This window comes from Corvus cornix, chromosome 2 (genome assembly GCF_000738735.6).
Source record: "Corvus cornix cornix isolate S_Up_H32 chromosome 2, ASM73873v5, whole genome shotgun sequence".
Classification (NCBI taxonomy): domain Eukaryota; kingdom Metazoa; phylum Chordata; class Aves; order Passeriformes; family Corvidae; genus Corvus; species Corvus cornix.
In genome coordinates this window covers 144523005-144550883 of record NC_046333.1, presented here as the reverse complement: position 1 = coordinate 144550883, position 27879 = coordinate 144523005, and the positions used below count along the sequence as shown (strand labels likewise).

At 47.5% G+C, this 27879-nt stretch overlaps 2 long non-coding RNA genes across 2 annotated transcripts in view; one reads left to right on the top strand and one right to left on the bottom strand.

Annotated features, from left to right (window-relative positions):
* LOC120409753 overlaps positions 1 to 27879 on the bottom strand; it is a 75197-nt gene that overhangs the window by 27994 nt on the left and 19324 nt on the right. Inside the window, exon 2 of the long non-coding RNA XR_005601539.1 lies at positions 25427 to 25504. This is a non-coding gene — a long non-coding RNA (uncharacterized LOC120409753). The remainder of the gene's footprint in view (positions 1 to 25426; positions 25505 to 27879) is intronic.
* LOC109145396 lies at positions 1255 to 15776 on the top strand. The gene is made up of 3 exons (XR_002046755.3): positions 1255 to 1721; positions 13829 to 13986; positions 14351 to 15776. It is a non-coding gene; the product is annotated as an uncharacterized LOC109145396 (long non-coding RNA).

Genomic DNA, 27879 nt, shown 5'->3' with positions numbered 1-27879 from the left:
GTATTCACACTATGTCCCAAAAAATGCAAATATGTCTTTTGGTGTTCAGAAAGGCATGTCTTGTGGGAAGATGAAAAAAACCCAAAACTTGTTTTGCCTCTCCAGCCTGCTTTCAGACTGATGCACCCCGCTATTGAAGAGCAAGCACAGGTAGGGTCTGCATTAATTAGCAACAGCCTTTAAAAAGGTCCTGAGACACTCATTTTGGGAGGAATTTGTAACTGAGCAATGTGAGTACTCAGATCTCCCCTCAGTGCATGCAACTATGCCTTTGTTGCTCATGGTACCATGTGCTGGGCCAGCTTCTGTCTTCCATTTCTGCAACTCTGCAACAAGGTCGGGGGATGCCCTGCACCCCACTCGCCCCTCTGGGTGAGCCAGGCTGGGGGCTGCCCTCACAGAATCATTTGGGTTTCAGGAGACCTTTAAAGACCATCTACTCTAAACCCCTCCAGTGAGCAGGGACATCAACTCGATCAGGTTGCTTAGAGCACAGTCCCACCTGACCTTTAATGTTTCCAGGGATGGTGCATCTACCTACTCTCTGGGCAACCTCTCCTCCTCCTCCTCCTGCTCTAAGGAGATGAGTGAGCACCCAGGCTGCATCAGCAGCTGCACCCTGATAAAGCCTAAGGATAAATGATGATGATGTAGTCAGTGGGAAGATGTGGGGACAAGACCATGGTGTTTTACCCAGTAACCCCAGTAGCGCTGGGTAGTGTCAAGATGGAAACCACTTCTGGGGAGATTCTGAAGCCCAGATCTCTTCACTTGGTTTGGAGAGGGCACAACTCACTCCTTGTCTCTGGCACAGATCATTACCCCTCTTTCACTAGCAAAGTACCCAGTTTGGGTTTTTGAGCTACATCAGGGCCACCAGCTCTGGAAGGACCCTGGGGAACAGCAGCACCAGAACTGGGGACGGTGACTTTTTCCCTGAAGATGTCCTTCACCACCACAGAGTACATGGGGAACTCAGGACAAGCGGTAAGACCCCCACCCAAAACCAGGGCACAGCTCTGATGGGGCACCTGCCCAGGGTCCAGCAGAACAGCCCAGTACACACAGGAAGGGCTCAGCCATCCAGGCAGTGCCACTGTGCCAGCGTTAATCACCACAGCACGACCAACAGGGCTGCCAGCCACAGCCAGCCCCAGCGAGAACAAGCCCTGGGGAAGAAACACAGCTCTGCGTCCTGGCTTTGCAGCCCGGCTCCTACGTGGAGAAACAAAATGAGAGGCACAGCTCACCCTCTCCAAGGAATACGCCCTTCCTAATGAGAGTCGACCCAGGAGCTATGTGGGAGTGGCGCCCATTCCCAGGCAGGCTCCAACGCCACTGAAAACCAGCGACGGAGACAGGCAGCCTCCGAGGAAAGAGACAGCAGTGGGAAATTTTGCTTTGATGCCGGCTCGCCAGCTAGCTCCGGCACCAGGGAGGAGGAGGAGGAAGGACTGCCGGCTCTCGCGATGCTCCCCTGCATGTGTATACACGCAGAGCTGAGCTCAGCCAGAGGTCCTGGGAGAGGGTTGCAACAACCGCAGAGCAAGTCACCAGCTGTGCCCTGCCTGACTGGGCAGCACATGGCTGGCACAGCCTGAGCCCCACAGTGGCACCTGACCACCCGCCATCGGACAAGAAAGCCCACGGAGAAGAGCAGGCACTGCAAGGACGCTACGAAAGGACTGTGTTGTACAACCATCCATCGCCCCAAGATGTCGGTAGGAAAAACTCCCATTATCTGTGGCTAAATCTGGGCAGAGTGAAGTGCCAGGACCTCTTCTCATCCCAAAGAGGTTACGTTCCAGGAGACACAAATATTTTTTATCAGTCTTGCTGCTGCTGTTAACACAGTAATGATGTCAAGCATAACCTAGCAGCAACAGCAAGATTCAGGGTCTTGGGTTCACCACAATCTTTATCTAGGTCTAGAAAGCCAACAGTAGCAGTGGGATCAGAATAAATACTAAGGTGATACAATGAAAAAGATTTCGCAATTAAATTCCTGACACTTGTATCCCTTCCCCCACCTCCTCTCCTTATCTCTTAATTCGCTTCCATAGATCTCAAAGCACTTAATGACTACTTAAGTGTAGTTAGCACCCGTCATCCTGATGGAGAAACTACCACTGGGTTGAGCAATCCTTAAGTTGCCCAACAACCCACTGGGCGAGGAGAAAGCAGGACTGGTTGAGCACAAGTCTATCCATCCCTCTGCGCTGCCTCGCTGCAGGGTATGAGTTACCGGCAGGAGAGCAGGGCGGTTACATGGCACAGCCATTTCCCAGGATAGGGCGTGCCCCACCTTTACAGGTGCTGGGAAGCACTGGGCACTGTCCCTGCTCCGAGGGTAGTCGGAAATACATCGCTTCTTTCTTTTGTTTCGTGTTTGTTTGTTGTTTTCCTCATTAGAATTTTTCTGTGTTTTAAGGTCAGGAATGCAGACTTTCTGCAGAGAGCAAGGGCTGTCAGGGCAGGTAGCACATGTGGATCCGTTTCTCCATTAAAAAAATAAGATTGATATCTGCAGGCGTTTTCAAGAAAAAAACCACCAAAAAATCACTAAGGATTTCTGTTCTGTTCTTACTGTCCCAAACCCTCTGTGTCCAAGGTCTGAGTTAAACAACTACACACTAAGGTGACTGAGAGAGGGCATTTCAGAGAACCAGGAGCTACCAGTGTGTGAACCTTGCCATACAGAGTCCCTATCAAAGCAAACAACTCTGACCTCAGAGTTGCCCAAAGGTTGCAAAGCTGGACCCTTCCAGCAGCACGACGCCTGGGGCTATGGCTGTGATGGTGCTTGACTGTTTGAATCACTTGTACAGGTGACCATGGAGGGCATCACATGGTCAGCTGGTCCACCCTGACTGGAGGACCATCAGGACAGAAGATGATGCAAAGTATTTCTGTTTGCTATATATATTCTCCAATGTGCTGTCAAGCAGCTGCTTCTTCTCAGTTCCGGACAGTGAATGTGTTAGGTGGAGAGAGCAGACAGTAGAGTCCCTCATCTTGCCACAGACTTATTTGCTCTTTTTTAATTCCTTTACTTGCTCTAGTGGCCCTATTTTGTCCATCCCATCCTCTCACCCTCCTCAGATTAATTCATTTGGCCTTCTTGTAAACTCTTAAATTACTGTACAAATGAACAATTAAGGGATTATCATCATAGCCACTGATGATAATGCGTCTAAAAGTCACACCTTCAGAGAGGTTCAACCTGACCAAGAGCAAATTGGACAGGGACTAGGGACTATCTACTGGTGATACCCATGACCAAAACTGCGGCTGATAGAGAGCATAGACCACCTCTGCCCTAGCTCTTGTTGTACAACTGTGGACCACAGGCATGAAGCAGTTTAGTGACTTAGCCCAAAATCCAGAAGTTGGGTACCAAAGCACTGCACGTGAGGATCCCAAATATGGGAATGGGGGGGCTAAGAAAATCTCTTTACCACTTAACTCTCCATCACCCAGTCCTGCCAGGAAAGAGGGTTTAATTAATATTTTAAGTACATGTGCAGTTAATAGACTCTGTCCAAATGCATCCCAGCTGCTGAAACACAATTAGTTTCATCTCAGCTTCTAGGAACAGGCTGTCTCCTCTTTGGTGCTGTGCAGCAGGTGAAACCTTGGGGCCCCCAGCTGCTGGCTGGTCCCCAGCTAATGAACTGAATTAGGCTGCTCCCATTCTCACTACAGACCCTTTGGAACAGTGTCCTTTAAACAGACCTTGAAGCTACCTTCAATAAAATGTTCTCATGTCTCTGTGGCTCAAATTCAACTGCATCAGCTTCTCTTAGGTCGACAGTGCTATTGTACCCACGGTGCTCACTTCTGCTGACAAATTCTCCAGCTGCCCAGCCTGTGCATCCCCATCTCACACAGAGTACTTGTCTTCTCATTAGTGATCCAGCGCTACCGGTTCCTTCAGCTTCCCAGGCCCTTTATGTGAAACTCCAGCAGCAGAGCCGAGAGCAGTGACGGCAGCAGCTGCTGCAAGCAGCCAGGTTATGCAGAGCACCACATTCCTCCTCTGGGAACGGGCAGCATGAATAAAGCCAAAATCTGATTTTATTGCATCTTTCAAATTCTTAACAAGCCAACAAAAATTACTGCTGCCTTGGTTTTTGTGGTTTTTTTTGTATTATTATTTCCCATTCTTAAAGTGACAAGGCTTTTAAAATCAATAGTTAAATTTTCGATGCTAGGATACTGTTAGATGCATTTGTGGATGGTTAATCAGAGGCACCGAAGAAATAATAATAATCATAACAACAACAACAACATGAATTCCCCACCAGGATATGTAAGAGTTAGGGAGTGACTGTCACCCTCTTCCCTGCCCAGAGTCAAGAGCAAAAGAACATCCATGAGTCTCTGCCCATGCTGGCACTGGGGCAGTGCTACACAGGCAGGGTGGCCTAGGACATGCAGAACAGGCTCTTTGGAAAGGAGATAGGAGCCATTCAAACCTCAGCCTAGGCCATTTGCAGGGCTGAGGGCTTGGCAGGGAGAAGGCAAAGCCTTTTCTGAAGCAGGCAGCTGCCCACAGCAGGGGAGTCTGGGAAGAGGTGTAAGTAGGATGGGATGCAAGATGGGATTCAGGGCAGGATGCAGAATGAGATATAGGGCAGGATGCAAAGCAGCGTGTGGAGCGCATCCCAGAGGGAATGACAGCCCTGCTCCAAAGCATTAGCCTAAGCTCTTTCCCGGCTCCAGCCTTCTTTCCCAGCACTGTGCCACACACATCTGTGTGGGGAGGGCCAGTGTGGCAGAGAGCCAGCTCAGCAACTCAAGAGGTGCAATTATCATTAAAGCCAAGCAGGCTGGAGCAGGGGAGAGGAGATGCCTCCCGCCAAATGAATAGGTTTAATGCTGCTCACATTCCTGCATTCCTCTGCTGAAGCGTAATGAATAAACCCTCACAAACTGCTAAAAATGAGGTGGTTTTGGTTAAGCCTTGCGAGTGTGTGTTTTGTAATCTTACACCTTTGCAGACAGAGAGCCCTGCTATGCTGGTAATCTAGGAGCTGAGGTTTTCCAGAGCTGGGTTGTGCAGCCAGGCAGAGACATCAGCACATGCCTCTTTTATGGGAACAGCATCCCCATCACAAGTGGGGAGATGGGATAGAAAGTGCCTGGAGCCAGGCAGATCCCTTCCTAGGCAGGAGTGCAGCAGGGGTCCCTGACCAAAGCACACAGACAGAGCCACTTCTGATGACAGAATAGGATAGCATAGCACAGGGACAGGACAGGACAGGACAGGACAGGACAGGATAGGATAGGATAGGAATGGAACGGACCATTTTGGTTGGAAGAGACCTAAAACAAACATGTAGTCCAAATGTCTGACTGCTTCAGGAGTGACCAACAGTTAAAGAATATAATCAAAGGCACTGTCCAAATGCCTCTTAAATGCTGTCAGGCTCAGGGCATTCACCACCTCTTTAGGAAGCCTGTTTCTGTGTTTGACAACTGTTAGCAAAGAAATTATTCATCATGTCCAGTCCGAGCCTTCCTTGATGCAGCTTAGGACCATTCCCACACATCCTACTACAGGATCCCAGGGAGAGGAGCTCAGCACTGCCCTCTCCTCTCCCCTTTCCCTCCTCAGGAAGCTGTTAGGGAGCAATGAAGTCGCCCCTCAGCCTCCTTGTCTCCAAACTAGACAAGTCCAGAGCCCTCACATGCTCCTCACAGGACATGACTTCCAGCTCTTCTACCAACTTTGTTGCCCTCCCTGGGATGCATTCAAGGACCTTCACATTCATCTTAACTGGTGGGGCCTAGAACTGCACACAGAGCTCCAGGTGAGGCCAAACCAATGCTGACCAGAGTGGGATAATCACCTCTCTTGCCCATCTGGTTCTGCTGTGTTTCATGCCCTCCAAGATGACATTACACACAAAGCTTTTCCCTGTCTGCACTGGTTTATCTGCAGAGGATCCTGAATGGGTCTGGAAGCAATAATATTATTTATTCATGGTTCTACTGAAAAAAGAGTGGCTCCATAGCCAAAGGTCAAAATCCCTATGTCCCTCTACTCAGCCTTGGCTTCTCCAACCTGCCTCTGTCAGCACAGTCTCTCATCTCTCCCTTCCTAACTCTTTTATCATCCTCCAGTTCAACCTCAGATTTCCCTCCCCATGGGCCCTGTGTTCCACCCATGCTCCCATCCTTCTCTACCTCCCCTTCACCTCCACCAGAAATTTGTATCATTATGATGGTCTGTGCTCTCCTCCATGCAGACTCTCCTCTCTGCTCCAGACTGGTCTCGTGTTCAAAAATAAGTCTCAGGACATCTTTTGAATGCTCTTCCATCCAGCATCCAAATCTGCCATTGTCATTGAAGCACTTGCTTTCCCACATCCCAGCCAATACACCCACCCTTCCCTGAGACCCTCCTGACCAGCAAGAGTACTACCACATGGGTCATGCCTTCTATCCCACTTCATCTTCTCAAGGATAGCCCCTTTCCCTGTTTCATCACACGAGCTCTGTAACTCTCAATGCTTACCCCATGCCCTGAAGTACCCACTAGCTGCTGTTGACTCTTATGATGTTGACTGTTACTGAGGAACTTGGTCTCCTGGGCCAGTCAATGGAAAATGCCTTAGATAGTAAATTATTTTTCTCCCTTCCTGCCCCTTGTCTGGTAGAAATTCATCTCAAATATCTACCAGACCACCTCAGCGACTTCATAAAAACTCTCCTTTGCTGTGACATTTACCAAAAAACTCAATAATTGTGAGGCTGCTGGTGTTCTCAGGCATGTCTGTCAAGATAATCAATAGTGCCCTGGCATTTTTATTTTACTCTCCCACATGCATGTACCAGTCGCAACCTCCTGTCATTGATCCACACCATGAGCTCCTTGGGGGATGGACAGCCTTTGATTCAACATTTGTACAAAGGACAACAGGCTCTGGGGCATGGTTAGTGCTCCTACTGTCACAGTGGGGAAAATAACACTTTTAAACACCCATCAAGGTCAAGAGATATCTGCTTGCACTGGGTATGATCCCCAGGCTTACAGCAGACAACATGACCAAGAAGGTCACCTGCATAATGTAGTCAGGAAGCCACAAGTTACTTGAGCACACTTCACAGTGCACCCAGACCCAGCTAACCTGTTGCTGCATCTACTTACAGCAACACCCTATTTGTTCCCAAACAAATCACAGCACAAGGTGCTTCCACCAGTTACTACCAGCACCTCTTGACACACCACTCTTGGTAACATGGAAGGCATCCCACAATGATTTCTTGTACATCAAAGACCACAGCATTACCCTTGTCTGCAAGCACAAGCTGCTTGCTGACAACTATGACTGCACTGCAGTGATGCTCTCTCTGTCAGACTGGAAATCGCAGAATAGGCTGGATTGGAAGGGACCTTTAAAGGTCACCCAGTCCAACCCTCCTGCAAAGAGCAGGGACATCAACTCGATCATGTGGTTCAGAGCCCCACCCAACTTGACCTTGAATGTTTCCAGGGATCGGACATCTGCTCTACTCTGGGCAATGTGTTCCACCATTTCACTACACGCATTGTAAAAAATTGTTTTCCTTATATCTAGTCTGAATTTACCCTCTTTAGTTTAAAGCCATTACCCTTCATCATCACAGGCCCTGACAAAAAGTCTGTCCTCATCTCTTATAAGCCCCCTTTAAGTACTGAATGGCCACAATAAGGTCTCCCAGGAGCCTTCTCTTCTCTGCATGGAACAACCCCAGCTCTCTCAGCCCATCCTCGTCAGGGTCACGGTGAGACCAGATGAGCTGCTCTGGATCCCTGAAACTTTTCCATCCCTCCACTTTTGTCATCTAAAGGTGACCAACACCAAGCACCCCTTGCTGCTGTTTGGCTCCAAACAGCCTTGAGCAAACCTTAGACTGTTCTGGTCCCAGCTCTGCCAGTAGCTCCAACCCCCACATGTGTGCTGGCATCTCTGCTATCCAGTCAAGGAGATGCCAAAGTGGCCAGGAAGACAACCCATGAGTATCACATCTCACACCCTGGGCAGCTCTGACACAGAGCTTCTCCCAAATTGAAAGACATAGGGGGAAAAAAAGCAAGCCCACATGGAAGTGACTTTCCCTCTGCTGCCCAGGAGAGACTTGCAAGACAAGTTCTTCCACCAGGCTCCAGGGCTGGCCATGCCACGGGCAGGGCTGAGCCTGCCCTGCCCAGCCACAAGTGCCAGCAGCCCCAAGCAGGACCCGCTGACTGATGAGAATCCAACAGCCACATGGGACCTGTGCACTGCAGCACAGAACAGACATGCACACGCAGCAGGGATGGGTTTGTTCTCCCTTTACACTCATCCATTAGAACACGACCTGAACTAACACTGCCACTGACAGAAGCCAGGCATAAACCACAGACCTTACAGACACACAGGGAGAGCTCCCCTACCTCCTTCGGTGCTTCTCGCTGGGGCTGAGCTGCATCTCTGCAGATTCGGGATTGATTTGCCCCATACAGAGGGACACCACAGCATCTGCACTGCACAACACAGGCCCTGCCTTCCTCTCTGGGAAGCACTTCCCACACTCACATCAGACATTTTGCACATGTGCACATGAGAAAGTTTCTTAGGCAAGAGCTTGCGCCTGCCACCTCGCAATCACCTACGCTGCAGGTCAGCAACAGCACTGTTGATCAGGGTTTCTCCAAGGAGTGTAAAGCTGAAAACACTGTTCTTTGAGAAACAGGCATGACTCTGCTTGGTTGAACACAAACAATTCCTTTGTTTTTATTAGTGTTACAATTTCACATCACAGGCATTTTCAGGCTCCCTGTGATTATTTTGTATATCCAGTGCTACACAGTTCACAGGCATAGCCAAAGGCAAGAAGGTCCCTCTAAGGCTCTGATGAGTAGGGATTTCACATGATCTGAATGGGATGTGTCCACCCAGACATGTGCAGACAGACCTGGGCTTGCTCTGCTTGTGCCCAAAGTTGACTAGGACTCAATCCAGCTTAAGACAAAAGCCACAGAGCCACGTTAGTACAGCACTCTGCCCAAGCTCATATGACCAAAGTGGGTGCCCTGGGCAAACACCAACCAGACCTCTGATTTTGCCATCCACACAGTTATATGAGAATGGAAGGGTTACAAATCACCTACAGCACAGGGAATTCCTAATAACCATAACTGGTAACTATTAAAAGGAACAGATTTAAGTGAACAAGTGTGCTACTCTACCCTGGTTGAATGGTGGATTTCAAGCCATCTGGTCCTTGGGGAACAATGTTTTATATTGTATAGGTCTGTGGAAAATAACACAAAAAGTGCAACTCTATTGTCAGAAGGCTTAAATTTCTTTGAAAGAATCCCACAGCTTCATTTAAAAACCCATATTTAGGAACTCACAAGGTGAGGAAGGCTTGGAAAACCAGTTAGAAGGTGAAAAATGAAGGGAAACCCACCCTTGGGTGGAAAAGAGCTGTTAAAAACCCAATCACCCAAACCCCTCACAACATCAGTGACCTCATTGGTATGGTTTGTGAGGAACAGTTTATTCAACAAAAAGAAAACTGTTCAGAAGGAAGAAAGAGAATTGAAATTTAGCAAATACAAAGATAAATGTGAATGTACAAAGAAAGGCGCTAACATCCCGAATGATCATCAGAAGGCACCTCCAAAAACAAGTGTCTCATACAGGTGGGAAAAAAACATTCCCTGCACCACCAGTGTATTCATGTACAGATGGCACCTGGAATGCCCTATCCAAGCAGCCACCAAGCTCAATCATGTTTAGCTTGAATGCATCAGTGAACACACAAGAATGAAGCATATTTCTACATGTGCGTGGGTGACAAGACAACCCTACACTGAAATAAAAGGAGCTGATAATCTACCAGGCCATTCCCTTCTATTGAAATAAAATTTTACCCTATGCCATGGTTACCCGCAGAGGACTGGGGTTACTTTCCCAATAGTTTAGAGGTGAAAAAATCAATGACTATACCTCGGTGGTTTTGGGACTCTCAAAGCAGTTGACCTTTTTGGAGAGAGAAAAAAATCCACTAAACTTTCTTGTCTTTTAAGTGATGAGGATGCAGCCTTGATGGGTGACCTGGACTGGGCTGAAAGCTCCATAATGTATGCAAGTGTAACACTTGCTACTGAAAAAGACCAGGTAACCTTTCCTCACTTCCTAAAGCCACTGCTGGCCCTGGTGCACCCCAAAGCCCTCCAGCTGCTGATGCAGCTCACTGACCAGCAGAAAGCTCACCCAGTACAGACACAAGCTTACTTTCCATCAGCACAGTGAGCTGTGGGTGGATCAGTGCCAGAGCAAGAGCAAGGGCTGAGGAGGGCTGGAGACAAGAGCGGTGCCATCCCCGTGGTGGCAGGAATGGTGCAGCCCAGCAAAGCCCAGCACGCAGCCAACAGGCAGCAGAAGGGAGAAGTGCACAAGGAGGAGGAGGAAGAGGGGAAGACGATAACAAATAAAACACTCATTTGGTTTTGAGGGAACTGCCTATAATTAAAACCCCAAAGCAAACACAAACTTGGCAGCTGGAGAGAACAGTGCTGGGTTCCGTTTTGGATTTGCTTGGTGTTTATCAGTCTGGATGGCAGGACACTTGTTAAGTAGCTCATCCTGAGGGAAGATTCCTCTGATTTTCCTAAAAATTCCAAGCTGCTTCAAACAAACAAAAACTATACTCAGGTATTGCCCATACCTAGGTTTCCTGACTAGATAAAACACATTTATTTTATCTCTGAACAAATATTTTGCCATTCCCTACCTCTGTGTGAAGAAACCAACGAAGGGGAAGAAGGATACCTGCTTAGTCCAGGGGAAGAGAATCAGAATATGCACACAATGCTTTGAAAATTGCACAAAACAACTCAGGTGGGAAAGTGAAGTAAGTGAACAGACAGGAAAGTTGCTCTTGGCCCTGGTATTGGCTATGGTACTGTGAAGCTCTGGTTGCTCCTGGAGGTACCTGCAGCTGTTAACTCCTGCCTTGCAACCTGTCTGTGCCCCATGCTGGGCTTTCTCTTCTGTTCATTAAACAACACTGAAACACCCTTTTTGAAGTGATTTGCCAGAAAAGGCTCTGACAGATTTGAGCTGTGGCTCCAACACTGCTCTGTCAATCCAAATTAGGGATGCTGCCTCCTGATTCATGTCCAAAAGAGGTTCCACCTGTACAAGGTGATGCTCAGGCTTCAAAGGACTCTTCTGGCTGTCTCCATGCAGGGTGGGAAACACAATCCATGAAGAAGGATTGCACTGAGAAGGGTATTGCTGGGTGAGAGCAGCTATCTATCATCACTGCTATCCCTATCCCTCGGGATATCACTGAGGGAAGTCAGCATGGTAGTATAAAGCTGATGTGTTGCACAGAAGCCCATGATGCTCCTACCCAGATGTGTCAGCTGCACGTTGGAAAATGGAAAGCAATCTAGAAGGAGAGGGGAGAGCTTGCACACAGGGGAAAGCTCCAGCAAGTGGGAAATTTGGACCTATTCCCACTTTCCAAAGGAGAGGGTTCAGCCAGATGAAGTACATGTTTCCGCTGTAGAGCTTCCCCAAACTCCCAGCCTCTGCAGTGCCCTGACAGGCAGCAGTACCTGGGGCCCACGGGCATGCCCCAAAGTCCCTGCACCTGTCACCAAGTAGTCTTCTGGACATCCCACTGCAAAAGTATCAAAGTGACGCGTGCCCTAAAAATAGCCGAAATTTCCTACCCCTTTAATCAGCTTTTAATTGACAAGGGAAAACAGAACAGATGCGCAACAGGAGTCGTGCTTGAAAGTATCAGAGGTGTGATAAGCTTTTTTGTGGAAATCTTCCTTTTTTCAACAAGTGCCTTTGACATCAAAAGCAGCCTGTGGGGAGACGGGAAAACCTGAAATAACAGCAATGATCCAACCGGCACGCACTGCTCAACACAGCAAAGGCAAAAGCACTGAAACTCTATGAAGTTAACAGCACTCCTTGGAGGTTTGTAAGCAAACAAAAAGTTAAAGAAGCACAACACAGACTCAAAATTATCAAAAGAGATGGGCAGGAAACAGAAGGAGAAATAGAGAGAAGGTAAATCTTCCCTGATCGCACCAGCCATGGGTACCATTTCAGCAACTTCCTTCAAACAACAACATTATTTCATGAATGCATCCAAGCACACTGGCACACCCCTGCCACCACTAAAACTTTTTATAAACCCCTGTTTTACCACACTAAATACCAGAAGTTTATGGGCAAACCTCCTGGCAGGCTCCTGCCCAGAGGGCAGCAGGCTCAGCACTTCATCCAGGGAGCTCTAGCAGATGCTCTGGCTGTGGGTCACTATCCTGACTTCAGGGTCACTATCCTGACTTCAGACTCTTGGAAAGACATCAACCGGTGGAAGCGGAGTGTTGTAAAAAAAGCTGAGCTCATCCAGGGAAGATGAAGCCCTTTTCAGTCTGCTAAGTCTCCCACCACATATTGTTAAATCACAGTGATGCATGGGGAGGAACCCAGGCACAGGGCTGGAGTACCAGCTCCTGTGTCTATCCTCTGTGGCTGAGCATTGTGGGGAATGAGCAACAAGCCCTGGCAGCCTGTTACACAACACCAGGTTGTTTATGTTTCTAACTAAAATGGTAAAAAACATTTTACCATTTTAGAGGTGGGGAGGGAGGGTGGATTCACTGCAAGCTAGGGTATTAACCAGCCAGCAAGAGGGTACACTGTAGCTGCCTCCTCCACACCATAGTATCCCAATATGATGCCAAACTCACATAGTTGGATTAGTGATAAACTCTCTATGGAGAACAGTGAAGAAGGAGCTGGAGGAGGTGCTTCAGGCACTTCAGCCCATGGTGCAGCCCATAGTGAGGCAGCTGTGCCCCTGCAGCCCATGGAGGACCACAGGGGAGCAGAGATCCATCTGCAGCCTGTGGAGAAGACCACACCAGTGTTGGTGGATGACTGAAACAGGGCTGTGAACCTGTGCTGGAGCTGGCTCCTGACAAGGACCTGAGGACTCATGGAGGGAGGAGTCCATGCTAGAGCAGGTTTCCTGGTAGGATTTGTGACCCTGTGGGGGACTCACACTGGAGCAGCCTGTCCCTGAAGGACTGCACCCCTCGGAAGAGTGACCCACATTGCAGCAGTTCGTGAAGAGCTGCAGCCCATGGGAAGGCCTCACGCTGGAGAAGTTCGTGGAGTGAACATGGGAGAGGAGGGAAAGGACTCCCCTCTCTGAGCAGCAGCAGACACAACCTGTGATGAACTGATGGTAAACTCCCTGTGCTGTCCAAGGGGAAGGAGGCAGAGCCTGGGAAGGAGGAATAGGTGGGTGGAAGGTCTTTGTAAAATTCATTTTATCTCTCATTATCCTGCTCTGATTTTGATTGGTGTATTTTCACTGGTAATAAATTCAATTAATTTCCTCAAATCAAGTCTGTTTTGCCCATGACAGTAATTAGTTCATGATCTCCCCCGCCTTTATCTCAATGCATGAGCCTTTTGTTACTATTTTCTCTCCCCTCTCCCTTTGCAGAGGGAAGTGACAGAGTGGCTTTTGGCATCTAGCCAGTGTCAACTCACCACAATAATGAGAGCTGGATGGGAGATCCTGAGAAGCTCTTCACCAAGGCACCCAAGTACCTCTGTGACAGCCATGTCACTTCATCTACTCACCACGCAGCACTGGCTGTGGGCATTTGAACTGCAGCTCTGCAGCACCCAAGCTGGGATGGATGAGCCCTCTCTTGGCTCTATCATGCTCAGAAAACAGCTCTGATCTAGCAAAACTTACCAGCCAAAAGTTTGTCCCAGGATTCTTTCTTTCTCTCCCAAAACAGAAGCACAAAGGCAGGGGTTAAGTCCAGCCTGGGATGCTGAGCCCCTGCAGATGGGCAGAGTGAGAGATGAGGAAGAGCCCTGACCCACCTGAACCCAGAGGGAATCTCCTGCACTGCTCCACTCCTGCTACCCCTCTCAACATCTTTATTCACCAACTGTAAGTAAAGCTCCAGAGGGACTGTCAGCACTGATTCAAAAGCCTGTGAGGTATTTCCACATTATTTTATTTTTTACTGGCTGTGTATTTCTGGCTAAGTCAACAAATCCAGTCATTGCTGTTACACATTGTCCTCAGTCTGACATTTATTTTTGCTCATGGTAAAAGAAACTGCAGTTCTTTCTGATTAACTCCACAGAAATGCCTATTACTCAGACAGGAGTCTGAAAGTTGGCTTGAACTAATCAGCAAATTGGTTTAAAACAATTAGGTTTTGAGGATGAGCATCCTCTGGCATCCAAAATGCAATTCTGAGGGGTTTATTCGCTTCTAATGTTATTTTTTGTCTTACCGTCCCCATCAGGTTAATCCCAGACAGGACAGAAATGTCATCAAACCCAGCCAGCCCATCGTGGTATAACCCAAAATAGCACAGTTAGTTTCCGCAACGGGCTTCTCTACAGAAGCAACATATCCTGTTCCAGTCTTGGCTCTCTGTGTGCCTTGTGATTCAGTTTTGAGGGGAAGAAGTTCACAAAGGAGCTGCATGAGTGAGTGCAAACCCCAGAAGTGCATCCTGCAAAAAGGCAGTAAAGATGGCTCTAAAGGCGACTGCACAATCAACGCTTTGCCATAGAAATACAGAACCATAAACTATCCTGAGCTCAAAGGGACCCACAAGCATCATCGAGTCCAGCTCCTGACCCTGCACAGGACAACTCCAAGAGTCACCCTGTGCCTGAGAGCATTGTACCAATACTTCCTGAACTCCAGTAGGTTTGGTACCGTGACCACTCCCCTGGGGAGCCTGTTCCAGTGCCTGAACACCCTCCAGGTGAAGAACTGTTTCCTAATAACCAACCTACCTCCCCTACCACCACGACTCAGCTTCGTGCCATTCTCTCTAGTCCTGTCACTGCTCACCAGAGAGAAGAGATCAGTGCCTGCCCCTCTGCTTCCTCAAACTTGCAGCAGGTTTGGCCAGCTGGCCAGGCATGACTGTTTGCTAGTGGTCCAGTACAGGACAACTCACCCTTAAAACAAGATGAATGAGTTTCAGCAAGTAAACAAACACAGACTACCTGACAGAGGGACACAAAAATGCCATAAGAAAGACGTATAGCACATAAAAAAAGCCAAGGCTGCCAAGCCAAAGAGTTGCACAGAGCCCTTTCGTACACCATTCCCCCAAGTCTGACAACAGAAGAACATGAGGCTTTCATGGGAGCCCAGTGCCTGTGCTGATGGTTTCAAGTTGGCTCAGGCTCAGTGCAGCTTCTCAGTGGGAAAACAGCCCTGAAGGACTCAACAGAAAGCACAGCGACTCACTTCGCCTCTCCCTGTTGTCAAAGCATCACTTGAAGCAAGAGCCTGAAAATGTGTTACCTGGGAAAGCAAAGCAACCACATTAGGGAGCGAGAGCACAAAGCACACCATGACATTTACAAGTGAGCTTGAGCTCACTCATTTGTATTTCAAAGGCCAGGTTGACACAAGATATTCTTCTTGCTCTAGCTTTGGCTGTGAAGGGAATAATACACGATTTTGAGAGCTGCTGCCACTGCCATCGGCTTTCCTGCAGAGTCAGATACAACAATATTCAGCCTGCTTTGCTTGGAGAACATAAGGACCAATCTTGGAAAATCCCCCTTTGGCTGATACAAACAAAACCAATTTCAGGAGTCTTGCTCATGTCCACACACTCTCTTCCTATGGCTCAAGTGAATGAATATTAAGCTAATCGTGTTGAGTGTCTCCCCATCTTCAGTAAATTCACACTATGAAAGTTTTCCATTTTCAAAGCTCTCACTGACTGATGGTGACATTTAGTGACAAAACAGGCTCAACAATTTAACACTTTTGTGGCCTCCATCACACTGTAAGGTGTCCTCCTTTGCAGGAAGGGATCAGTATTTCTGATCCCACCACCAGTAGCAACCCCACCAGCGCTGATCAGGCACACCCCTCTTGGTGACAAGCCACAGTGCTCCTTAGACCAAGAGCTGCCTCTTCAGCCCAGAAAAGCAGTGCAATACTGAGTAGAAATCCAGTTTACAGTCTTCCCTGTCATGCCAGACCCACCAAGACCTTTGTTGGAGGTGGCAATATCCTGCTCTGGCATAACACCTGCCTCAGCTGACAACCTTGAAAATGGCAGCCAAGTTACACAGTGCCTTTACCTGCAATAATTTCAGCCTCACATCCTCCTCCTAATAAACACCCAACTGTCTCAAAGAAACAACCCATCCTTCTCACTTTTCACCTCACATATTTTATGCCTCCTGCTTTCAGGTCACAAGTCCAGGAACTCCAGAGCTTCTTGGAAACCTTTACCTGCCCACAGCAAAGCCCATCACAATTCAGCTGGGCAAATATGTAAAACTGACAAACTTTACTGCTGCATGGGCCAGGTCTCCATCCCCTTGGTAGAGAACATCATGACAATGTGGAGACCTTAAAGAGATGCCATAATAACAAAGACCATAAATATCCAAGCAATAGAGATCACCCTCTTCTAAGCAGGACCAGAAGATGGGAACATTAAGTGGGCATTTTGTTCCACTGGTTCCTTCAAGTCAGAGTTGACCACAAAGCTTCACTCTTCCTCCATGACTGGATCCCACAGTTAACTCTGGCTCCTTTCCTGTCCCCGAACAAGCTGGCACTGTCACAGTCCTTCTACCCAGTTTTAGGGTCCACACATGTGACCCAAGCAGGCACACTAGGAAAGCAAAATAGCAAAGTTAAGGTGTTCCAGAAACCGTAGGGGAATCAATTTGCCCACTTAATGACCTTCATATCCAAATCAGAATTTTCCTTTCAAGTTTGCCATCCAGTGCAGTTTCTCACATCTTCTCTACCCATCCACGTACTCCACATCTGCCCTGGCTGCTGTCTCCAGCCTTCATCCATGCCCAGGACACTGTAGTCATGGTCCAACATGTCTCCCCCTCTACTTCAGGGCAGGTTTATCCCCATTTCTAAAGCCATCTTCTCCACTGCCCACATTTGTGGACCCATGCTCACTTGCACACACACAGCTCATAAGCGTGCGTAACTCAGGGATCTGGAGGCTTCCACCCAGCAGCTCCAAAGCCCCCACATCCCTCACCTGCAGTCACCTGAAATGGTGCTCAATAATTTGTATCTTCTCTTGCCTGGTGGAGCAATGGCCTTGTTTGGGAATGAAGGGAAGCAAGACAGGTCACAGAGAGACCTGGCAATGGACTGGTTGGACCCCGCATATCCAAGCCAAGATCCCACCACAAAAGTGAGAATTATTTCCTTGTGACAGCACAGACAAGACAAGCTTTATATGAATCACATACAGCAGCACATACTCACACAGAGCTATACATAAGATATATGTACAGTACACACCAAAATAACGCCAAGGAGTATGGACGCCAAAGAAGGGATAAAATTAGTATATTAGAGAAGTGGCAAAATCTCATAAGATAATGGAAAAAAGGCCTATTTTGAACAGCAATGAACACATTTCAAAAATATTGGATATTCTTGGCTTAGAGCCCTACATACCACAACATACGACAATCACGTCAGATTGAAGAACGAGAAGAATCAGCCAGAAGGTCCATGGGAGATATCCCAAGAAAAACAAGGATTGCATGTGGTAGGGCGCTGCAGCAAATTATTTCCTTGGAATCTCAGAGTGCACCAGTGTGCTGTCTAGTCCAGCCTGCTGCTGAAATGCAACTTTCTTAAAGTCACACAGCCCTTACATGGCAAAAATTAGCATAACCTCAGAAATAATTTTTCAAAATCTATTCCTTGAAGGTTAGTCCAATATTAACAAGACAAAAAGCAATGTTGGCAGGGAATACCAGGATGCCATCCTTGAGACTTAACCCAGAGAAAGCTGAAATGTCAATAATGTCAAATGCATACAAATTGGAACCAAATAATACTGTCGTTAGCTAAATGACTTCGTAACAATCAAGTTACAGGGCAAAAGGAGACAGAAAATAAATGAAAACGGGCCAGACAGTTTTTACCACAATTGGATAATGTGTTCAAGGGCATCGAAAGGGGCACACGAGCATCCTAAGGTTAAGAATCAACCCTGGGAAGACTTAACAGATCTTCTAGAATGGAAAAAACTAATAAATGCAAGGTAGTACTAATCTGTAATAAAGCCTACTATAATATTAAACAAGAACTAATTAAATTCAAATAAAGGCACTATATATATTGATCAATAATAAGTGCAAAATGTAATCACAATCACAGCACCCAAAATTAAGACCTACTACCGAGATGGGGGCAAACATGGTGGCATTTGAAGACGCATGTTCTGCTCCACACTTTATGGACATCAGGACTTTAATGCACTTTACTTGGGTAAAATCCCACCCCCCAGCACTTTCTGAAGAGAAATCTGTGCCCGAGACACCAACACAGCTCTGAGCATCATTTGCCCAGCTCAACAGCAAAAAGTTTTCCTAACTTTCCCATCCTTTCCGACGCCGTTTTACTGGATTATTTGGTTATGAGCATGAGGGATGAATTGCAGGCACAGGGTAACTCAATCCTTCTCTCCCTGGAGGAACTCTACTGGCAGCTTGAAGTGAGGTGCTGACCTTGGTTACTCTACCCTGTTTTTCTTTCTCCTGCAAGCAACCACAACAGAAACCTCAAGCAAAATTGTCCTAAACTCTCCTGGAGGTTTGGAATTCAGTCCAGCATGGGTGCTATTGTAACTTCATGAAAGGAACATCTTAAATAAAAAGGTTTGCGGTGGTGTGAAGCAGTAAAATTGATTTTAAAGCCTTAACACACCAGCTCATCAAGAGAAATACAAGCACATTCATTAACTCCCAGCATGCTGGCTGCTTCAAAGATGCTACCCATGGCCAAGATCAGCCTGTTATCCCAAACACAAACATTCATTTGCTGCTGTAGCCAGGACACAGCTCCAAATTTTGTATTTATTCTCTATTTCAGGGAAACAAGGACTTAATACTAAACTCAATTTACATACAAGCAACAGAGACATCAAGAAACTAGAAGGTGGGACTACTGTCTCCCCTAGCCTCACCTGTTTGGAAGTTGGGCATCTAACATAAACCAAATGTTTGGAAACTTTCCATGATCCATAGAGGAACAGCCTGGTCCAAAGCATTATTTGTTCCCACTCTTCCCACAGAATCTAAGTGGTGTTTACATTGGAAAACCATTTTTTTGGATTTCACACCCTAACTCAGCTGACTCCGAACCACAGCCATTCAGGAGCCATGAAATCCACCAAACAGCAGCTCAAACTGGCATAGTCATACTGGTACAACGTGTCCAAGTGGATCAGCATTTTGGATGCCAAGTCACATTTTTGGAAATTTCTAGTCCAGCTGTCTGACCTGCCCAAGGTCACTTGGGAAGTATGTTGCAACACCAGGACCAGGGTGTTTCACACTCAGGCTTGAGCTCTTCCCCCTTTTGGAAAATGAAACTGCTTTCAAAGCCTTCATTTGTGCTCTCAGAAAACACACAAAAATTAATCCCAAGAAGTATCAAGATTTTTAGAGGCGGGTTTTTTTTTGGTTGTTTTTTTTTTTTTTCACTACTGTTAAAGAAATACAAAAATTCAATTCAGCAGACCAATGCATTTTCCTCCATCATCGAGACATCTCTTCATGGATAACCTACGTGGTATGGGACTTCCCAGCAATCAAACACAAGGAATGACCTTTCTGCCACTTCCCACCTGGTTCTGGTCAACTGCCCAGCAGCCCTGCCTGCACCAGTGGCACCATCACAGCAGAGCATGTGGAAAGGGCTGCAGCCTCAGATGTTCATCCAAAGCACCAAGGCATTGGGAATAACATAAAATAGTCAGAACCATCCAATTCATGCTCTTTGGGACTATGCCCAGTAAAGAAATCTTCCCAGGAAAAGATAATTTGTAAAGCACTATCTATACAGTAAGGTCTAATGAGTTAATCCCCGTCACAATGTATAGCTGATGCCTTCCCACAGAAGAACGCAATCCAGCAAGGACATACGTATTCCTGGCATGTCACTACACATACTCAATTAGAAGGAATATCAGCTCTCCCTGTCATGACCACAAGGAAAGACAAGATGGAAAACCACCACCCACCTCATTCCAAGTCAGCAGCTCCCGGTCTGCCTGCTTGGAGCAATAAGGACAACCCTTTCCTCCACAGATGAGCTCCCTTTATTGCTGCTAAAGACCTCCCAGGTCCTCTTTTTGGGGGGAATCCAGTTGACAAATTCAGGCAAACAGACCTGAAGAAAAAAGAAAGAAAAAAAAAGCATACCCAACACATGCAGCCATTTGGCAGTCTGGACCCTCTGTTTTCCTGCCCAATTTCTAATCCCCCTTTCCATGAGGGTATATTAGCATCATGCACCCACCAGCCCCATCAATGTGGACCCCTCAAGCCTCTAGCCTCCAGCGTCCATGCCGACTTCTCCAAGGTGATACTGCTTTGGTTGCAACTTGCACTGGGGCAGGCAGCTATGACTCAGGGTTACACCTAGGAAGCATTAACCCTGGGGCACTGGGATGTTAGCAGAATACACCCCAGTTTTAATAACTAACCCTGCTTGACCTCAGTCCCCTTTACTCCATATTGGTTTTCTATACACAGCTTCACAATTCAGAAAATGAACAGAGTTTTCTTCAAAAAGGCCAAATTTTTTAAGGAAAAACATCCACACAAGGACAAGATATTCCCAATGGAGCCATCTCTGCAGGACATGCTGCAGATCAGACACTCAAGATAAAAATACACACAACACAAACCACCTCTGAGAGCAGCTTTTTCATGTGTGAGTAAATCATCCATAGACACCGTTACTTTAGGAGGAAACAGCAGAACCAAACAAACCACTGATGCAAAACCTAAAAAAAAAAGACCAGAACACACCTGGTTCAACTAAATATATGCAGTCAGCAACTGGATGCCCTTCATGAACACAGACAATGTAACAGAATGACAGAATGGGTAAGGCTGGAAGAAGGGACTACATGGCCAGACACACAACACAGTTTGCAAAGGAGACTGTACAGATCTGTACTGATGCAGTGCTCTCCCTAGACACAGCTGTGTCACCACTGAACGTGGCAAGTTGCCAACTGGCCCAGACAACCCTGGGAGCTGCTGATGAGAAGCAGCTGGATCTTGAAGAGAAGTCTGCAAGGAGCTCAGGGGAGACCAGACTGAACAATGTCACAGGGGTTTTTTCCCCCCAGATTTATACCAATGGCTCTGTGAGGATGTAACGCCTCAAAACCTTTGTTCAAATGCCTGGGTGCCCACATGGGCAAGGACGGAGCCTGCAGAGAGCACGGGGCTGCCCAGACTGCTGCTCCCTCCCCACCTTCCTATCCAGGCACCTGTGTACACTGTCTGTCTGGAAAATTCACCAACACCAGAGGTATATGTCCAAAAAGGAGACAGAGGAGTCCTTCAATTTTATTTGAATAAAGGGAAAGAGTCCACTGGGGCACACGCCCGTGGGATTTTCTCTCTCGAGGTTTCAGAGGGCAGACCCTCCCTTCTGTCCTAACTCCCGGCCGCATGTTGCCCTCTTCCTTTCCCCACTGGCTGAGGTACTAGGAAGGTACAGCCTTCCCGAACCACCTACCCATATGCCCCCTTGAACCTACTGTTTTACCCCAAAGTTCAGAAGTTCAGGCTTGTGCAGACCTTTGTCTGTTTCAGGAGCCAAACTGTCTGGGGCCGGCAAGGAACCTGCTGCCCAAAGTCAGCAGAGGCGTTAAGACCCATTTCAAAGACGTTAACACCCATGAAATTGTTTGAAAAGACATTAGCACACATCTTTCCTCTCACCCATTGCCTCTGGAAGTTACTTTAAAGAAGCAAAAAATGTCTGAAAAAGGAGGCAGCTCGAACAGATTTTTATCACCACATCCTGCACATATCAAGTGAAATCAGAAAGAGGGAGGTGCAGTCCACAAACCAATAAGCAAATTAACCCTCACAGTGAAAGAGTCAACGTCTTGGCTTTGGGGAAGAGGGGGAATGGCAGCTGGGGAAGAGCTCATTAACACCGGCAAAATTAGTGAACCTATCAATGAAATGAGGAAGATCACCTGCACGACAGGAGGGCACAGGTTAGAGGTAGGGGAACACCGGCCCTCTGCGGCTACAGGTGAGCTGACAACACCCAACAGACACATGAGCAGGCACAAATCACAGCAAAAGAAACTTAACTTCGTTAAAAGCTCTGGTTGGGTGTAAATCCAGCCTGGGTGCAGAACTCGACTGCAGCAGAATTGGGGCAGGAGGGGCAGATCAACAGCTCAGCTCTGCTCCACCCTGCACTCAGCATCGGCAGGTTGGCCATGGAGGGTCCTGAATCCACACCAGTTTCAAGCTAAGGCATTGTCACCACTTGAGCAGCCACCCCTTGAGCTGTAGCAACCAGCTGGATTCATGTATTGCTACTACATCAAACGTGAGGCAAAGCACGGCCTAAAAGCCCTTCCAGCTGAGTTTAAACTAACCAATCTCATGTGGTACCTGTTGGGGCAGCAGCTCAGCAGGCTCTGCTCACCCAGTGTTCCTCACCCTGCCTGCATCAAGGAGGGTTTAAGGTTCACACACCTGTACTGGAATCGGCACTGACTTAAGTGGGCTACTGTGAAACCTGGAGGAATCCGGGACCTCACAAGGGCCAACCAGGGGAACCCAGCTCCCCACCAAGACAGCAGAGCCACAGTCCACCCTTTCCTCTCTGTATCTCCTGGCCTCTGGGCTTTGCCTCTTTTCGCCTCTTTGCAAGGTCGTTAGGTTTGACAAAGTTATCTTGTCTGTTGGACCGAACTGCTTTTTCTCAGGGTTGATCGACTTGTGTCATGCAAATTACCCAGGGTGGAGGTAAACCAAGAAAAGGGGCACTCAGATGGTTCCTTTTATGTTTCACAGATCATTTGCATCCTTATTCTCTGCCTTTAGGGCAACTCTCAGTTGACTGAACACCTGCTTTTAGCTACCGGGAAGCACATAACAAACCTCCTTCTCCACCCACCCCCAATTCACACCCCTTCCAAGTACTTAACTGGTGTCACTGAGGCTTGCAAAACCCTCCTCACTTCAGGCAGGCTGCTCATTTTATCTTGGTTAAGATTGAGATGACGACAGTCTTCTGCTTACCATGTCCCAGAATCCCAAAGCATCCCAGCTCAAGGAAATCTCAAACTCAAAGAAAGCAGAGAGCCTCACACCAGGCCACCAGCTCGGTGGCTTCGCATCTACGAGCCCTGAATACTCTTGCTGATGTCCACGGTGTCAGCCCAGCACAAAAATGCTTCAATAAAAAGGAGTGATAGAGAAAGAAAGCCAGATGGAGAGAACCTAATTGTGAAAAATCCAGAGAGACATCCAGCAGCCAAGTAAAAATGAAGCTGTTCCCTGGGAATCACTGATACTGCAAAAAGCATCCCCCCTTCTTAGACACAGCCCTTGGATCTCCTGTTAAATTGCTCATCCTCAACATTAATTCTCATGGCAAGTCCAAAGAATCAGTTTATTCCTGCCCTTCAACTCCAAATAATCAGTTTATTCCTGCTCTCTGGATGGAGAATCGAGGGACAGATTCAGAGCAGAAAGACCAGTGACAGAAGCAAGCATCAGATACAAGGGCACCGTGAGTCCCTGCAACATCTTCTGGTCCCCAGGGCAGACAGATGGAAGGCAGGAGATGCATGTGTCAGGCACAGGCAAGGGGCAGTGACCACATCATTTCACTGTGACAGTTTCCCTTGCTATAAAAAGAAGAGATTCCTCTCTCCAGGGTGGCAATGAAAACACTCTAATTGTTAGTAATACAGAAAAGCTAAAGTAAATTGCAGAGAAAACACTAAATAAATGAAGAATAACACACACACATTCCCTTTGCCCACTTAAAACTAAACAAAAGTGATGTACTACAGCAAATTATATTTGTTCCTTGACTTAAAAGTGACAATCTTAGCGATGAACCATCAACATCAATTCCTCTTTCTGAACAGACTGCCCTCAGAGCACATATTGAGGACAGAAGTACAAGCATACAAAAAAACTTCCAGAGTTACCTCTGCTGAGGTACAACACCTTGTACATCTAAATTTCAACCAGTGTGGGTATTTATCCTCACTGCAGCAGGGATCAGCCAGCACAGGCTGAGCACTCCGCAAACACAAGCAGAAAACAATGTTTCCGTCCCTCAAAGAACTAGGAGGGGAAGCGGAGGAGGTGGCCTCGCAGAGTCAGGCAGATATCTGTGGGGGGATTTCCCCTGGCTGGGAGATGCAGTGATGTACTCTGGACGGAGATTATAATCTACACAGACCTGGCATGCAGGTCCCAGCTCTCCACAGAACCACACCTGGGGGATGCTGCACCTTAGCCAAGGTACCAGGATGGGGATGATGCTCCCATGTGAGGCTCCCATGGGGAGATGGGTTACATTGTTCCAAACCTTCCTGTGGCTGAAAAGCCACAAGCCACATCACTCAAAATGCCAAAGAGCAGAGCAGCTCCAGGGCTGGTTCCCAGGAGGTTACAGTGCAGCCCAAGCTGCGCCAGTGGGTCTTAGTGCAGCGGCTCCTGGGGCTGGAACAAACTCCTGAGGCTGGAATCATCTTGCTGATTCTCACTGGGGCTGCAACAGCCAGTGTGAGATGACCCAGTTGGACTGAAACATCCTGAGCAATCATACCCTATCCTTCAGGAATGTACGTATGCTGCCCGTCAGGGTGTATAAATGCTGAGAGCAGGCTCAGACAAGTGGCTCACAGATTTAAGCTGTGTCCAAACCTTGAAGAAAATTTAAGGGCAGCTTAGGAGAGGCCAAGCTTTCATGCAGTGGCTTTGGACACCCCAAGCCACAAGCAAGCTCCCTGAACTCCAGTCTGCCTACACAGGGAACAGACATTACACATGCCTTGCAGACCCTACATCCAAACCAGCTGCCCCAGCTGTGCTGACAGTGCAGAGAAACAGGTATTGTAGGGAATGATTCAATCCATTCAGATACCTACAGCAGGTCAGGGTCAGGCACTTCCTAAAAATACCCATTTCCCTCCAGTGACTGTAAAGGGAGAACTGGGGGGGGCAAAAGTGGATCAGTAGCAGGTAATTGCAGCAGAGTTCTCTAAACCCACAGGAGTAAAGTCCCCTGCTGTGAAGCCCAAATACAGCCAGAAACAAGGTCTGTGTGATGCACAAACCTCAACATATTCCAGATAGTCTCCAGCCCTTCTGAGACTCCCATGCACAACAGCAGTCTACAATCCTCCCATCAGCCCTGAAGAGGCAAAATACAGGGAAATCTGTACCAAAAGGAAATCTGGAGGATCAACAGAAGAGGTCTCACCCAGAAGGTGCAGGGAAGACCAGGAGGGCTTCTATCTCCAGGCTTATGAGAGCTGAAAGACATCACCACTCACCTCATTTCCCAGGAAACCCTGGCAGGATCTGACCTCCCTTTGACATGCTCCTCCCTTCTTTTTGCAGTCAACCAAGACCTAAATGACATTACAACAAAAGAAATGTCAGCAAGCTCAATCTTGTCCCCTCTCTCCAACCAAAAAACTTCAATTTCCTTATTTTTTCAACATAAGGCTGCACTGGAAACCAGTTATATATAAACTGCAGCTTGTATATATTTAAATATTTATAAATCTACTTAATATATATTACCTATTTAAATATATGCATAGATACATACATATATATAAAAATATATAAATTGGTGAAGGGGCATGGCCCCATGGGAGTGCTTGAAGCAGCAGCACATTCCTCTGCAGCCACCAGAGTTCAGGTATCAGTGATGGAGCCCTACAGCTTGTCCCATGCTGGACATCCACGATGACCCAGCAATGTGGTGTAAAAATGAGCATGACGAGGTCCTCCTGAGATGTTCACTGCCAGCTCCAGAGCAATCCCTCAAACACTCCTAAGTAGTGGGAGGAAACACAGACAGAAGTGCCAGGGAGCCTGGGTGGCCAAGAGCTGTGAGGAAAAGGGATGGAGGCAGCAGACTCCAGCTCCATGACCCAGACTATCCCACTGTCATCATGGAGAGGACATGGCCTTTTCCTCGTGGTGACCTCCAGACATTTCTGACCCCCCTCATTACAGCCCAAGGGTCACACAGGACAGCCAGGTGGACATCAGGCTGTTCAGGTTCTCAGTGCTCTGCTGGGTGGCGGTCCTTGCAGACTGTTTTCTGCCACTATCCAAGTCTCCATCCTCTCCTTCTCAGGCCACAGAGCCCTTGTTGGCACAGCCATAAATCACAGACCCATATATCAAACAGCTTTCTATAGCACAGGCTGCTGGCAGCTTGAGTTTGAGGCAGAGCAGGGAAGGGGACCTTTATTACCATCAAAATCGCCTCATCACTCAGCCTACTCAACCCAGCCACATTTGCACTGCTAAATTTGGGAGAGTATGAGAAGCATTCCCTCATAATGGGAGGTGGGGGAGGGACAAGCCGGCTTCTGGCCTTCTTTAACTGCCTGCCAAGTGCTCTGTAATTCAAAGTCCATGTCAGGGAAGCCACCCCTAGAGCTGCACAGCAATGGCCCAGACCCAGCAAACCTGGAGATCTGTGCCTTAACCCCTTCCAGTCAGCGTCTGAGCTTGCCTATTTTAAGTAAATGACTGAGTCAGGCTTTGGGAAACAGCTCCCACTTAAATAACAGGTATCCAGGAGGTCTGTGAGGGGAATTCTGAACACCTCCACACATCAGCTTCAGACAGTGAGTTTGAAGACCCTGCCCTGAAGGGATGCAGTGCTCAGCCTCCTACCAGCTAGCAGCAATCCTCAGCTTCAAACTGTCTTAAGGAGCTGTGAATGACTATTTTTGGGTGCAAAATAGATGAACTACTCAGTAAAGACAGCATCAATAGCTGCAGCAGGAAGGGGTCACCATCCCTGTCAGCATCTAGAAGCATTACCCTGACCTGCAGCACAGGTACCTATAAACAGTTATCACCAGGCTTTGCTTTTCAGATCATAGAAGCAAATTAAACCTCTCTGTCCTTGTTACTGGCAGGTACAGGAAGGAAACGCAGGTTACAGTAACCTTTCCGGGCCTGTTCTCCATAAACACCATCAGCACCTGCACCCTTCTGCAGATGCCCAGAGAAATCTGCCCCTGGAAACACAAGCCATGGAACATCTGGGGGGGTGTTGCAGCCCACACCCAACAAATAAACATGTTAATTAATCCCAGAGGGTGCCAAGTCCGGTGGTGTACATGGTGACCCAGAAATTTTCCCCAGCATCCACACTGAGACATTCGAGGGAGCTTTTGAGGAATCCAGGCATGAGCCTGGGCAAGCGGCCGGAGACATTTCCCAAGCAATTCACATGCACACCAAAAAAAAACAGGCTTGTTTTCCGTAGAAATGGGCATCAAACGTTCTGACATCAAGAAGGATGATTAAAGACAGCTGAGTTGCAGGAAAGATTAAAAGAACTAAATATGCCCAACCTGGCTAAGCAATGAGTAAGAGGAGACGTGATAAAAGACTCCAGGCATCTGAATGAAGGGAGTGGTGTGGCATTAAAGGACTGAATAAAATATCTTTCTGAGAAATGGATCCATCAACGATCTCTCAAGAGATAAGGTACAAGCCTCATTTTTTAGTCATTTATAAAACCGGTCGCCAGAACTGAGGTTTTTGAGGAGAAATCCACATTGCCCCGAAGGGAACATACACCAAAGCTTTTTATCTCTGCCATGGGGTGCTGCAAACAAGGAGCTCGATGCCACCAGGGAGCACAGGAAACTTGGGAAGGGGTAAGCGTTTCATAACACCTCACCCAAGAAGCAGAGATATGCCTTTTCACTGTAAAATTAAAATTTTTATATATATTTGATTTTTCACT